This window comes from Anolis sagrei, chromosome 2 (genome assembly GCF_037176765.1).
Source record: "Anolis sagrei isolate rAnoSag1 chromosome 2, rAnoSag1.mat, whole genome shotgun sequence".
NCBI classification, from domain to species: domain Eukaryota; kingdom Metazoa; phylum Chordata; class Lepidosauria; order Squamata; family Dactyloidae; genus Anolis; species Anolis sagrei.
Window position 1 is genome coordinate 221,759,662 of NC_090022.1, and position 16,298 is coordinate 221,775,959.

Here is a 16,298-nt window from a genome sequence, read left to right on the forward strand (position 1 = left end):
AATTAGAGGAAGTCTGTCCCGAGGAAATAGCAATCTTACTGAAACACAGAGAGGAAAGGGGAGGGAAAAATATTTGGCATAAATCATAGTGCACAAATTTTGCCCTTCCCAACACTGCAAATATTGCCTTTGGGTGGAGCAGTTTAAAATCATTTATTATTTTTCTATTGACAGTTGTATTTGTTTGTATTAGATATATATCCCATCTTTCTCAAATGGCTAGGATGTTTTGTACAAGATGGAGCAAGCCCGTTTTCTGCTGCTCCAGAAACTAGAACCCAATCCAGTAGATTCCAATTGCAAGTAAAGAGATTCTGTGTAAACATTAGGAAAGACTTCTTTATTGTAAGAGCTGTTTGACAACGAAATAGACTGCATTGGAGAGCGGTTGCCTGTTCTTCAGCGATCTTTCAAATAGACACAGAAAGCGTACATCTGCACCATAGAACTGATACAGTTTGACACCATGCTATAGAAACCTGGGATTCATCATTGACTCTCTTCGGCCGAGGAGGCTAAAGATCTTCTGAAATTAAAACTCCTGGGATTCTACAACAAGCCATGGCAGTTAAAGTGATGAAAAGGTGTAGATGCACCCAGGAATTTAGAAGTGATATAAGATGCAGCTACACCTTAGAAGTAATGCAGTTTCAAACCACTTTAGCCAACATGGCTCGATGGGAATTGTAGTTTTATGCTGTCTTTAGCCTTCTCTGTCAAAGTGCTGGTGCTTTGCCAAACTCTAAATCTCATGGCTCTGTAGTATCGAGCAAAGCAAAACAAACCATTTCCCATTCAAATAACATCAAATAATTCCAGTTGTTTCAGCTTCTTCCTCCCTCGACTCCAAAGCAGTCATTCCTTATAACTTTCTGTCAGCAACTAGTACTGACTCGCTCACTCTGACACCAAACAAATACTGGGCCATGACAGCCTTCTTTTTTATTGATTGCCTCTCCTCGGGCCTATTTTGCCCAGGCCTTGAACCGGTCTTTCCTGCTCCACTTGCCAGGCAATCATGAAGAACGGAGAGTCACTATCTCAGGCATAGGCAAACTTTGGCCCTCCAGGTGTTTTGGACTCCAACTCCCACAATTCCTAACATCCTCAGACCCATTCCTGAGGCCCTATCTCCACTTCTATATAATGCAAAAATTGCATTATATGGCATGGGAGTCGTAGTTTGGTGAGACCTCTTTGCCAGAGAAGACTGAAGAGCTTGTAAGGCCCCTTCTACAATGCCACATAAAATCCAGATTGTCTTCTTTAAACTGGATTATATGGTAGTGTAGACTCATATAATGTGAACTATGTGCTTTGATAATCTATAGTATATAGCAGCGTAGACGGGGCCTGAGAGTACAATTTCCACAATGGGTTTGCATTTTGGTGTGGCACCAGTTCTCAGTAAATTGTTTCATGATCCTATTAAGACGGGAAACAAAAGAATTCAATAAACTTCTCCCAAGATGTTGACCTGCAACATAGTTGGGACTACTACTCTCACCATCCCCCAATCAATTTAAAGTTGTAGTCATCCAGCTCATCCTTTTTCTTTTTTTTTTTCCTTCTTGAACTACTATATTAAGACCTCTCTTTTGATTATTACATACTGTTCCTTTATCTAGGCAGAGGTCACTAGGTGGCGCTAGGGAGAGGAGGCTAGTCCATTTTACAGGGGGGAAAGTTGAGGGAGGAAAACCATTTCCTCGTTTTCACTGGTTATTCCCTTCCCTCCCCCTTCCCAGATTATAAGGGGGGCTATTTCCATGACGGGGACATGGATGAAGGGCATTTTTCCAAATGAAGCAGAGAGTGTTTGAGGACCAGGACATCCATAGGTATACCAAGGTGCTTGTTTATAAAGCTATTGTCCTCCAAACCCTGCTATATGCCTGCGAGACATGGACTGTCTACAGATGTCACATGCAACCCCTAGAACGATTCCATCAGCGTTGCCTCTGAAAAATCCTGCAAATCTCTTTGAAAAACAAGTGGACAAATGTCAGCATGCTGGAAGAAGCAAAGACCACCAGCACTGAAGCAATGGTCCTCCACCATCAACTCCACTGGACCGGCCACATTGTCCAGATGACCGACCACCATCTCCCAAAGCAGTTGCTCTACTCCGAACTCAAGAACGGAAAACGGAATGTTGGTGGGCGGGAAAAGAGATTTAAAGATGGGCTCAAAGCCAACCTCAAAAACTCTGGCATAGACACAGAACTGGAAAGCCATGGCCCTTGAGTGCTCCAGCTGGAGGTCAGGTGTGACCAGCAGTGCTGTAGAATTTGAAGAGGCACGAATGGAGGGTGAAAGAGAGAAACGTGCCAAGAGGAAGGCGTGTCAAGCCAACTCCATCTGGGACCGCCTTCCACCTGGAAACCAATGTCCTCACTGCAGGAGAACATGCAGGTCAAGAATAGGGCTCCACAGTCACTTACGGACCCACCGCCAGTACACCGATCTTGGAAGACAATCCTACTAGGACAACGAGGGATCGCCTAATGAATGAATGATGAATGATGATGAAGGGAAACAACAGCAAAATGGGGAGAAATAGTTTTCCTCCTTCGGCCCACCCTCTACCCCATAAAACGGACCATCCTCTCTCTAGCACTTCCTAGTGGCCTCTGCCAGGATCATGGAATAGGGAAAGCACTCATGTTTATCAAGCTCAGTGGTTCTCAACTAGTGGGTCCCCAGATGTTTTGGCCTGCATCTCCGATATCCTAACAGCTGGTAAACTAGGGACCCATAGGCTGAGAACCACTGGGCTAACCCAGGCCTGGGCAAACTTGGGCCATCCAGATGTTTTGGACTTCAACTTCCACAATCCCTAACAGCCCACCGGCTGTTAGGAATTGTGGAAGTTGAAGTCAAAAACACCTGGAGGGCCCAAGTTTGCCCAGGCCTGATGTACCCATATGAAATCCCTAGGGAACCAAGAAAGAAAAACAGCAGGTGCAGCTACATTGTAGAATGAATGCAGTTTGATACCACTTGCTCAATGCTGTGGAGCCCTGGGAGTTGTAATTTGGTGAGGCACCAGCACTTTTTGGAAGAGAGCCTTGTAAAACTGTGTCCCCCAGGATTCCACAGACTTGAGTCATAGCAGGAAAAGTGGTATCAAACTGCGTTAATCCTACAGTGTAGCTGCCTTGAATGGCTCCTCCTCCTTCCTCTGGAGGTGTTCTCATTGCTTCCTTTTGCTCACCTGCAACCTGATCAGAGCCTGCCCTGAACAAAACACCTCCTCCAAGTTTCTTTTTTCTTTTCCCCCTCCCTTCCCTTTCCCTGGTATCGTCGAAGCAGGAAATAGCCTGACTCAGAAAAGCAAGGCAAAAACAAAAAGGCAAAAAAGTATCCTGCGAGAGGATCAACACACCCTTCTGGCCTGCTTCCTGATCGAAGGAAAGGGAGGTGGCTGTAGGAAGCTGCCCGGATCCTTCTTGCAAACCTGCCTCGTGTTCTTATTTCACCCCCCAAGTACCTGCTGGGTCTCCAAACAGGATTGTTTCCACTACAGGTAAGGCTTTTCCTTGACTTGTTTGGGCCAGTGTGCCTCTTTGTTATCCCTCCATAGGGCCCTTCCACACAGCCCTATATCCCAGAATATCAAGGCAGGAAATCCCACATTATCGGAGTGTGGACTCAGATAACCCAATTCAAAGCAGATACTGTGGGATTTTCTGCCTTGATATTCTGTGTGGAAAGGCACCTGATTTTTTGCACTCCTGTCTGATTTGACCTGGGTTGTTTCAGGCCCCCTCTACACTGCCATATAATCCAAGCAGAAAATCCACACTATCTACTTTGAGCTAGATAATATGGGTCTACACTGCCATGTAATCCAGTTCAAAATAGATAATCTGGATTTTGTATAGCAGTGTAGATGAGGCCTATGGGCCCTTCCACACAGTCCTATATTCCAGAATATCAAGGCAGAAAACCCCACAATATCAGCTTTGAACTGGAATATATGACGGTGTGGACTCGGATAACCCAGTTCAAAGCAGATATTATTGGATTTTTCTGCCTTGATATTCTGGGATATAGGGCTGTGTGGAAGGGCCCTTAGATGTATTTAAATATATATACATTTTGAAAAGGGGTATTGTATGTGTTCACCTAGGGAGAAAGGACCCTCTTGAAATTATCTAGGATCCCCTGCCAGTTTCAGGAGAGACGGGTTGTACCCACACTGTAAAAGGAATCCACTTTGACAGCACTTGGGACCTTACCACACTAAAGAAGAAATCCACTTTAAATTCAGTTGTGGCCTTTTTGCAGAATTCTGGGGTTTGTAGTTTAGAGAGGAGTCTTTAACAGTCTCGCTAAACTACAAACCCCAGAATTCTGCAGGAGGCAGAAACCAGATTTAAAGTGGATTCATTCTCTAGTGTGATGAAGTAGTTGAACTGCCATGACTCACGGCTATGGATTCATTGGAGTTGTAGTTGGGGAGAGAAGGCTAGAGGCCTTGTAAAGCTACAAACCCCAGAATCCCATAGCATTGAACCAGTTAAAATGGAGCTAAACTGCATTAATTTTACAGTATGGATCAGGCTTGGGCAAACTTTGGCCCTACCTCCAGGTGTTTTGGACTTCAACTCCCACAATTCCTAACAGCCTCAGGCCCCTTCCTTTTCCCCCTCAGCCGCTTAAGCGAAGGAAGGGGCCTGAGGCTGTTAGGAATTGTGGGAGTTGAAGTCCAAAACACCTGGAAGTAGGGCCAAAGTTTGCCCATGCCTGTTATGAATCCTAACTTTCGTTTTGAAGCATAGCCATGTGGCAACTGCTGAACAGGTTTCCAGCTTTATCAATCTGTTTAATGTTTGTGGCCAGACTTGAGGTGTGATGTGGCCCACGGTCAATAGATTGGACTTCTTTCCTGGAAAAGTTATCATCTAGTTCTTTAAATTCTTAATGGGGTAAATTTCAGAGGAGATTTCAATCTGAATCCCAGTTATGCCCTGCCCCTACCTGTGCCTTCTTTCACCTCTCCTCCTCCTCTCGCAGTGTTTGTTTGATTTGTACATTGTTGTTGTGTGTCTTCAAGCCGTTTCCAATGTATGGCAAAGCTAATACAGGATTTTCAGGGACTGAAGAGAATATGACTTGCTCAAGGTCAACCCATGGGTTTCCATGACTGAACTGAACCCTGGCCTAGAAAGTGGTAATCTAGATAGGGCTGGATTAAGATTTTGTTTGAAACCCTAAGCACTTAAAAGCTTTTGGAGCCCCTATATATAGCAGTGTATGTATACTGGTACAAAGTATTTTTTTAATGAAGCAAAACTTACTGTAAAATGATAAAATAGTGGTTTGGTCTGTGTACTTTTGTTTTATTTATATTCAAAAAGTTTTCTCCCATTTTTTCTAATTGCAATTTTTTATGGAATTTAGTTCAGATGCATCATTTGTGGTTTTGCACCATAGAATCCATTGTACACCTGTCAATGAATTTTGTTGGATGCCCCGGTGGCACAATGAGTTAAACCCTTGTGCTGGCAGGACTCCTGACCAAAAGGTTGGTGGTTTGAATCCAGGGAGTGGGGTGAGTTCCCGTCTGTCAGCCTCCCACAAGATGGTAAAACATCTGGGCGTCCCCTGGGCAACATCCTTGCAGACAACCAATTCTCGCACAGCAGAAACGATTTGAAGTTTCTCAAGTCACTCCTGACATGAGAAAAAAAAAGAATTTTGTGTGATTGTGTGATGCCTCCTTCCCTTGATGCCCTAAATAGGTGCTTGTCTTGCTTAATGGTTAATCCCAGCCCTATTTTTACCCAGTGTTTGATACGTACTTTATTGTTATGGGCCTTCAAATAATTTCAATTTAACAGCAAACTTATCTTGGGTTTTGTGGGTCTGAGAATTCCTGACTCACCCAAAGTCACCTAGTGGGTTTCCATTGTCAAATGGCGAATTGAACCCTAATCTCCAGAGTTGTAGTCCAGTGCTCAAACCAGTACACTACACTGGTTCTCTGGATTTGTACAATTGTGTATGTTTTGCCTGCAGTTGCCAAGTGTTTCAGGTTGATTGCAGTGGTGTCTTCCAGGCAGAAGGAGGCACCCTTTCCTCTTTTAAATCCTACCTCTTAACAGGTAGAAGGGAGAGAGTAATTCCAGTTACAGCCAAAGGCTTCTTTAACAGGATTAAAGGCCTAGATGTGTCTGTTTCCATGCTTAGCACTCTCAGGGAAGCTGATGAGGTTTTGTAGGCGGGTGAAATAGCACCTGGGTGAATCAGAGTCTGTCTCATGGTGGGAGAAGGGTTCAAAAGGGAGAACCAGGGAGAGGTCTAATACCCAAAGGAGACTCTCTTCTAGCAGGAGAAAACAAAAATCCAGCTGTAATTTAGGAGGCGGTCAGTAAAACAACAAGCTTACCTAAATCCACAATGAAATACTATAAATAAAAAGCTAGCCATACATTATATAATGCATCAATGGGATCCCATCTTGGAAAAGGATAGGGCATAGATTCAATAAATATACAGAAAAATTGTGAATACATTTGATTTATTTTTTCCATTCTTTCTCCCAAGATAGGGGTCTCAAATTGTTTAAATTTCTTATGTAAAACTTTAGCACATCTTACAACAGAGGTGGAAGCTTCTAGGTTTGTGGATTGCAACTCCCAAGATTCCTTTCTTTGGGCTGTTCCAGCTAGAGGTGATGGGAGTTGAGGTCTTTAAAAGCTGTATGTTTATTTCATTCCTCCTCAACCATTGTTTTCCACATTTATAAAACACATAAGCAGTTCTGTGATTTAGAAAGGGGGCTTAGACCTGAATATATTGCATCTGTTTTTGTTATTCTTGATAGCTGGAGTCCCCAGTGGTGCAATGAGTTAAACCCTTGTGCCAGCAGTACTGCTGACCAAAAGGTTGGCAGTTCAAATCCAGGGCGTGTCAGCTCCAGCTTCCCATGCAGGGACATGAGAGAAGCCTCCCACAAGATGGTAAAACATCCAGGTGCCCCCTGGGCAACATCCTTGCAGACAGCCAATTCACTCACACCAGAAGCAATTTGCAGTTTCTCAAGTCGTTCCTGACACGAATTTTGAAAAATGTATTATTAGAGGAATTTGATGATAGTGTTGCACTGGAGATTCCTAGAAAGAACAAATCCATTAATAATGAAATGCATGGAATTCAAGACTGCAATTGTGAGTGGATGACTGTAGTAACGAAGCTCACTGTTGAAATTAAAAGGACCGGGTTTCAGTATTGTGTCATTCATAGTAAATGTTGCTAAGAGTTTCTGTTTCCATTCATAACAATCCAAGTCATGTGTTTGTGCATTTGTCAGAAGGATGTCAGGTATTTCTGTAGTCTTAAAAATATTATTGTTTCCCATTTCTTATCATTATAATTAAATCAAACAACTGTTTCTTTATATTAGGAAACTTTACATGTCTCCTGTTGAAAACTTTATCAGTACCTTTTACCATAGCAAAAACCGTACTGTACTAGTCATATAACAATAATTTGCCATTTGAGCAGTGTATTTTAAAAACAATTTCCAGCTCTCCTGGCTGGACAATTTTCAGGGCAAAGGGGGAACTAACTCTCTGGGTGAAAGTGCTGCCTTAAAAAATAGTATGTTATTCCTGTGTGTTGTTGGCCCTTGCTACTACAACCTGCCTTGGGGTGCCTGTTGCATACTGGACTCCTTCTTTTCTTCTTTCCTTCTCAATTCCTTCCATCTCAAAATTTCTCTGGGATCAGCTAGCATTTGAGTTGCCTTAGTATTTACTGTCTAATTCCTGTGTTACTACTGGATTGCTGCTTTGTGGCTTTTTTACCTCCTTATTTGCATTCCCGGTCCTGTTTCCACCTTCTTCGCTCCATCCGAAACAATTGAAGGCACTGAACAAATTATTTTCTTAGCCTAAAGCACATGCCAGTTGTTTACTTTAGGTCTGCTAAGGCACTTTCTCTGTTAATTCTTGCTTTCTCTTCTTTCTTTTGCCTTCTCACCTCAACTTCTGCCTAAGATTTATTCTTCTTACTTCTCTCTTGTCCTCTCTGTCCTTCTCTCACTCATGCAAATGTTTCCTGCATTCATCTGCTCCCTTGTTCTAGGCTGGCTGGGGCTAATGGGATTTATAGTAAACAAAAAACATGGAGAAAAAAGTTACATAAAGTATAGAACATCTTCAGTTCAAAGACAACTACAACGGTGGCCCTAGCAGTTTGTTAAAGCAAAAACATGGAATCTTTGTGACACCTTAAAGGCTAATAAGATTTGTTTGGTATTAGCTTGGGTACCCGGCGGTGCCTGGATTATTTGAAAAAGTCAATTTTAAAACTGAACAAAATTCATAAGGTTGTGGGTTAACTACAGCTCACATCACGCCAGGTTAACCACAAAAAGCTCCATCAGTACTTACTGTTTGTTATGTTGGGCAGGTTTGCTGTAGATGCATCATCAGTGGGGTTCAGAATGGTCTCTGGCTGTAGGGTAAACTACAGCTCCCACTGTGGTGACTCAGTCCCCTCAGACCACTCCAGTAGGTTGAGTTAGTCATGGGGGTTTTGGGTGCCAAGAATGGTCTAGGTCCATCATCGGTGGAGACCACAGTTTCTCTGGTTGTGGGTGAACTACAACTCTCAGAAAAGAAGGTCAGTCCTTCTCAAACACTTCCAGTAATCAAATTTCGGCATATCAGGTCTGTGTGCCAAGTTTTGTCCAGTTTTGGTGTTTGGGCTCACAGTGCTGTCTGGATGTAGGTGAACTACAACTCACCCAAATCAAGGTGATTTTCCACCAAAGACCTCCAGTATTCTTTGTTAGTCATGGGGGCTCTGTGTGCCAAGTTTGGTCCAATTCCATCTTTGGTGTTCAGATTGCAGGTGAACTATAAATCCCAGTAGCTATAACTCCAAAATGTCCAGGCCAATTCTCCTCAAAACACACCAATATTCAAATTTGGGCATATCAGGTATGCATGCCAAGTTTGGTCCAGATCCATCATTGTTTGGGTTCATAGTGCGCTTCTGATGTAGGTGAACTACAACTCCTATAAATCCCTCCAAAGACACCTAATATTATTGTTGGTCATGGGGGTTCTGTGTGCCAAGTTAGTTCCAGGTCCATTTTTGGTGGAATTCATTGTGCTCTTAGATTGCAGGTGAACTATACATCCCAGTACCTACAACTCCTAGAAATCATGGTGAATTCTATAACCTGTCTAGTATGTTCAGTTTGATTGCAACTTCCATCTGCATGAGCCAATTTTGCACTTTGCCCACCCAACTGCTCTGGAGGTGAGGGGTAGATTTTGTCCTTGGCATGGATGGGGAAAGGTTAAATCATGTTCTCTATTTTGTCCATGGCCTCTCTCCCTGAAGCTGCTTTTAGCAATAAAAAAAAAGCCATGTGTTTGTGCATGCCTTGTGTCACGTCTAGTTTGGCCCTGAAGCCAATCTGTCCTTCTGGTTCAAATTCCTGCTCTTCTGGAGCTAATCAGGCCATTTGTCATTCAGCCTTTGTTTTCCAGTTCTTTTTAAAATATTTTATTAACATATATCGGATAATATAAAACTACAAATAAGATAGACTACACATAATAAAATAAACACGGTAACTAATAAAACACAGCACACACATATATGCCTAATCAGCTGTTTCCTAACAAAACTATTTTAATAAACTAGCAAACATTTATATAAGCAAACTAACACAGGGATATAGATGACTTCCTACTTGCCAGATTGCGATTTTTTTTCCATGTGAGGAGTGACTTGAGAAACTGCAAGTTGCTTTTGGTGTGAGTGAATTGGTCGTCTAGAAGGATGTTGCCCAGGGAACGTCCAGATGTTTTACCATTCTCTGGGAGGCTTCTTTCATGCCCCTGCATGCAAAGCTGGAGCTGACAGACAGGAGCTCACCACGTTCTCAGGATTTGAACCACCGACTTTTTGATCAGCAATTCTGCCAGTACAAGGGTTTAACCAGATTGTTATTATAAAAGATCCATTATCTAGATTATTTGGAAACACAAATATTTATGCTCTTGTCATATTTAGCTACCATGAGTGTTGTTTCTACATATTTTTGAATTTATGTTTCCAGCAAAACCTAATATTACTCCTATTCCCCAATTTTCCCCCCTATATTCTTGTTTCCCAGTTCCTAAAATATGTAGTCTTGCTACTTCAAATGATGGTGGCAGCAATTTTTAGGCCTCGGGAATTACCAACATGAGAAATTTTGTTTCTTGGGCTCCATCAACTTTGAATCCTGTGTATAGTCATCTTGAGTAACTGCTTTCTACCTGCATGGTCTTATATAAATCCTATGTAAAATAATGTTGGATTTCTGCTGGCAGAATACTTTACAAATTGTCTTTATCTAATGGAGTTGAGCAGAGATATTTCTTGATGAATAGGGGAGAGATTATGAATCCCCAGATAGAACATAACAGTCCAGAAGTTCCTGTTTGAAACAGATTGAACTCTTCCTTTCTTCCTAATACGTGTTCTCAGTTTTATCATGCTGCAGAAAGTGTATGTTTGATATCTAATGTGTTTTAAATAATGATACCTCTAAAGCAGATACTTAAAAGAGATAGAAAGTTCCACTGAAACTATAGGAAACCACAGATACAATACAGATACAATGTTTATACTGCCATAATGGAGAAGGCAGTGTTCAAAAGTTGTTCAGTGTTTGTTTTTGTTTTTATCTTCTTCTTTTTTCAATTGTTTATCTGTTTCTGTCCTGCCAGGAAGCTTGAAGATTTGCAGGACAGAATAAATGTAGACATTCCTACCCAACCTATTAGATAATTACATAGTGAAATGATTTAAACTTTTCTTGAACTTTCAGCTATTTAAAAACACACTCAGCTCTATGTATTAATGGAGTCCCCGGTGGCACAATTGGTTAAACCCTTGTGCCGGCAGGACTGAAAACCAACAGGTCAGAGGTTCGAATCGGGAGAGCACAGGTGAGCTCCCTCTGTCAGCTCCAGCTCCCCATGCGGGGACACGAGAGAAGCCTCCCACAAGGACAGTAAAACATCAAAACATCCGGGCATCCCCTGGGCAACGTCCTTGCAGACTTCCAATTCTCTCACACTAGAAAAGACTTGCAATTTTTCAAGTTGCTCCTGACACGAAAAAAAAAATCAATGAATTCTGTATCCACAGATTTCACCACCCATCTCATTATTTTTTAATTCCAAAAAGCAGACATTTCTTTTTCTTACTCCATTGGATGTAATGGAACTTGAGGATCCAGTTTTTCGCATCCAAAGGAAGTTCTGGAACCAAACCCCAGCAGATAACAAGAGTCCATAATAGACTAAAGCACTGCTTCTTAATTGTGCATCACAACCCCAAGTTAGGTCCTCTTGTGGTCAGGAAAAAATAGCAATGGTAAAACAATGTGCGGTGTTTACAGTGGAGTCTGCAGGAATTGCTTTAGCTGTACTTCATAAAAGGGAAAATTAACCTGTTTAGCAAGATTTATTACCAGTCAATGTTTGATTTATTTTTCCTGTTATATGCCTATATACCCATGGTTGGGTAAAAATGTATTGGGTGGAAATGGGTTGTGAGTGGAAAAGCCTTTGACTAAAGAATACCGATGGAAGATTATAATAGACTCTTTCTTTTCTCAATCTTAAAAGGTGATAATTGCCTGTCAGTTAGCTGTCAAAACGTTCATAAAAATCAAGCAATTGAAATATTTTGGCATGTAAAAGATAAGGTTCTTATTTTATTATTTTTTCTGGCATGGGTTTTGTACAGGTGGCATCATGTATCTGCTCTGGCTTAATTTTCTATATAACTGCTGATCATTGTAATGTGAAGAATCTTGCTTTGAAATAACGTCTAGGTCATTTCTAAAGAGATTTGGGAAATAGCCCCCAGTCCATAAACTCACAAATAATACAAATTTGACACTACATTTTTAAGTGTAACTCCTGACAAAATGTATATGTGTGTGTGCACATGTGTGTATACACTCACACACATACATACAAACTTTGGATAGCATAGGGAAGGGTTAACACCGTCATGGTGCTTGTTTTGCTGTCTGTGTCCCTGTTCAGAAGATTTCACCTCACTTTCTGCCTCTTATAATTGGAGATTTAAAAATTTGGCTTGTTGTGGAAACAAAGATTGGCGAGAAAGCTTCAGTGGAGATACCTTTTCCCCATGATAATGCTTTTAGGAGTGAATTTGCCTTCCTAGGGGGAGATTACTTTCACTTCCTGTTGTCTGATCCCCATCCTTAACTATGAGTCATTTTTAAGTCGGATGTCTATAGTCCTCATTGTTACATGTTTGTCAAGGATGTTGGGAGTTGCAGTTCTGCAGCATCTGGAAGTCCAAATTACTTCCATTACTGAGCTACAGATGCAAGCTACAAGATCAACTTTGGCCTCTGATTCTTAAGTAGTCACCCACTAGCCCTGATCCAAGTAAAGAGATCGACATTTTGGATCCAGCTTCTTTGTATCTGCATGTTGCGTCACTTAAAGGTTTGTCATTCCATTACATTCAGTCATGTGAGTAGCTGCTTATGTAATTACCATAATTATATATATTTACTTGTAACTAGGGAAGGACGAAGATGACTATGGAGAGGGTTCTCCAGATCATTGTGTGTTAAAGCCATTTTGAGAATCTTTCTCTGTATTGCTGGGTACTTTATTTATTCAGAGTTACCATCTTTAGAAAGCATTTCACTCCCTCACAGATTGCTGGCAGAATAGTTTCTTCTTCTTCCCTTCTGTTAATCTCTGCACTGTTAATCTCTACAGTTGTTAACATAATCTGGAGGTTTAGTAAGCCTCTGGACGCCAAAAGGGAAGAAACCACAGTGCTGTGAGTGAAAATATATTCTTTCTGGACTCAGGTTTGGCTTCAGAGTAGAAACAGACACACTTTAGGGACTGGAAACCCAGGTGGCTGTTGCTTCAATAAGACTGAAACCACATTACCATAATAAAAACATTGAGTCTCAATGTAGCTCATGCTTGTGGATATTCATAGACACTTGCTTCCTGGTCTCTAGGTACCTGTTGTCCAGATCTTTTGAGATTTGATAAATCCAATCAGGAAATGCATAAAAGCAGAGCATGCGACCAGCTCAATCTCCTCTGTGTATATGCTTAGGCAGTTAACGAGAACTTTTCGTTTGATAGGCAGAAAGATTTGTGCTTTCCTTTGTAACATGTACATAGGAAGTCTATCACTCCCAGAGCACAGAAAGGCAGGAAAGAGGAACAGCAGAGGCCAAAGAAAGGAAGCACAATAAAATTTAGGTTCATAGATAGCAAGGACAGTAGGGCCCAGTGCTGATGGTGGTAGGATTTACAAGGCCCAAATATATTTGAAACGACATCAAATAGTTTTCTATAAAGACTGTGAAATCCTACAGTTTTTTTTGTACATTGTCAATATTTGTGACATGGATAGAAGACCAGGAAAGCAAATATTTCTTTGCAGTCAAAATCAGGGGTGGCAATTTCTCCAGGTGCTGCTGAATTACAGTAGTCATCATTTGCTATGCTATCTTGGACTCATGGAAGCTGTAGTCCAATAATATCTGGAGAGTTGCGTAATTTTCACACTGTGCCTAAATCCAATTGTCGGCCCCAGGTAAACACAGCAAAAATTATTTCGTTTGAAGTTCACATTAATTTCCTTTCTGCAATTTATTGCTGTAGATATTTGAATAGTTCTTTTCTCAGTTCTGCTGCTAGAGTGATGCAATGAGAGAGCTCTATCTGAACATTTTAGAACAGTGGTTCCCAACCCTTTTTTGACCAAGGACCACTTGACCAGGAACCACTTTGACCAGGGACCACTCTCCAACATTGATATCAAAAGGATTATGAATCAGTTTTTGGTCAACTTTAGATTCAGTTTGGTTATTTGGGGTGCTGATTCAGAAAATTGCATTGGATGGACCACATCAGCTCTAGTTTCTGATACAGAACATATGCCATCCAGTAGTTGCCATCTGCTCACCCACAGAAAACCATATTTAGTAATCTAGAGCCATGGACCTTATTTTCGGTCTTGCGGCCCATGGGTTGGGAACCACTGTTTTAAAAGGAATGGAACAACTAAAATGGCAATTAGAACCTCTTCACTGGCTTAGAAATGGAGATGAGCACCACACCCCAGAGTCGGACACAACTGGACTTAATGTCAGGGGACAAACATTACCTTTTCAATTAAAAACAATACCTGAGTTCACACATAACAGTAATCTATGGTTAGCCAAAAAAGGAACCAAATGCTTTTGGTTTCCTCCAAGCAGTGATATTAAAAGGGGAGAAGAGGCGTGAGAAACAACTTTCATGCTAAATTGGAGTTAGTGTTACATACGGGTAATTGCAGAATGAGAATTCCAAGTAAACAAGTTACATTGGACAACTGTCTTGGCATCCAGCTTGTATAGATACTTATGAAGCTGAAATGTACAGATTAACATTATCTACTCAGTTTGTGTTATAGGTCAGACACTCCCCTCATACTGAACAATCGGCTTATCCTCTATAGTAACAGAATCCAGTATCCCATTGTACCAAATCAGAGTGTACATCAAGCAAAGGACAAGAGTGACCAAGGAGTACGGGTGCCAGAGGTTCCTGTAGGACAAGGAGTAAATTTAGCCAGATAAATGGGATTACATGCTGGTACATAGGATTATATTCAAGTACTGTAAGCTATAATTGATCAAAATCTGAACAGTCCCAGCAGTTTCATGTAGGGAGAGTGTTACCGAAAATAAACCTGCAGTTTAGAATCACATATCTGGGGTTGAGATCAAGTTATTATGCCCTTTTCTCTTATCTGGAAGTACTTCTCATGCATTTTAAATCAAATGTAAAGTGTATTGCATATAATATACTGCATGGGGATTCATGTCCATAGTGATTTAAAAACAGAATCTGTTCTCTCTTTCTCTGTATTGTGAATGCATAGAAATGTGTGTGTGACTGCATATAAATGAGGAGGTGATGCCTGGAATTCTGTTGATGGGGAAAATATAGGTTTTTTTCAAGATGGAATTTAGTAAACATATAGAATACGCATACAACTTTGTATATGTAAGCAATTTTTACACAGTAGCGAGCACATGGCATTTTGCTGCCTGAAACAAAGGTACAAGGTACATGATACCCCAAACTAGGGAAGCTACTCTGGCATCTGAAGCGGAACATTTGACAATTCACTCTATGAAAAAAATCACGAAAATAAATTCAGGGATTAACAGGTTGTTGCCCTCCTGTGGCATTAAAAATATGATGCTTAAACCAGCTGGCTAGTTCAGCCAAATGCAAGGTCTGGCCCTGGAAGCGAGGACTGATGTGGGCATGAGCCAGACATGCATGTTCTACATGTAATGAGGTGGAGAGAGCCCTAGAGCCATGGGTCTCTTGGCATAAAAAAAACCCCCTTGAAATATCTGGAGGAAGGCAATGGCAAAACACCTCCATGTATTCCTTACATAAGCAAACCCTGTGAAATTAATTGGGTCACAATAAACCCAAAGGTAATTTGAAGACACTTAATTCACTGTAGAGCTGATTCACAAGGCTTGCATCATTAGGTGAACAATAACAGGGAGATGATACACTGAAAGGTAGTGTGCTGTACTGGTTTTATCCCATTTGGGGGTCTAGCTGAGTTGCTTGGGGTCCAACAGAGACCATTTTACAACCAAGATGTAAACTGAAAACAGCCTTGAAAACATGCATCTCCTGAGCTTTGGTTGGTAGAGAAATGTGGTAGAATAAATCTCAGCAACATATTTGGGGGAGCTGAAGATCTCAAATTTGCCTTAGGGACAAATGTGACTTATGGGTTACAATTTTCCCACCCTGCAGAATATATAATCTGCTGTATATAAGTTGATTTATACATCAACACATTTGAAGGACAAGAGGTTGGGAAAAGTTAGGACATGAAAAATGGGGAGACAGTTAAAACCCTCCTGATGCACTTACGCTATTCTCTTGACCTGAACCTAATTTGTCTCGCAGTATTTTGAAGGTAAATGGAAGATAAGAGAATAATTTCTGCTTCCCTGTGTTCATTTTATCAACAATGAAATAACGTTGCAATACTGAAAAAAGGAACTCACTTGTAGTTCTTTTTTAATTTTGCCAGTTAGACAGGCGACTAGATTGTGTACAAGAATCATGCTTCAAGTCATAATGAGAGTCTGTGGGGCATATGAAACCTATGGAAACACCCTACTGGTTGGCAAACCCATGGGCTGAATACGGGCACAAGAAAAGTTTTGAACAATA

The 16,298-nt window shown here is 41.2% G+C and overlaps 1 protein-coding gene across 1 annotated transcript in view; it reads left to right on the plus strand.

Moving 5' to 3' along the window:
- The first annotated feature begins 3,265 nt into the window (after nucleotides 1-3,265).
- Nucleotides 3,266-16,298, plus strand: part of TJP2 (tight junction protein 2) — a 103,272-nt gene continuing 90,239 nt past the window's right edge. The window contains exon 1 of the mRNA XM_060762239.2: nucleotides 3,266-3,529. The gene's annotated coding sequence lies outside the window, so the exon portion shown is untranslated. The remainder of the gene's footprint in view (nucleotides 3,530-16,298) is intronic.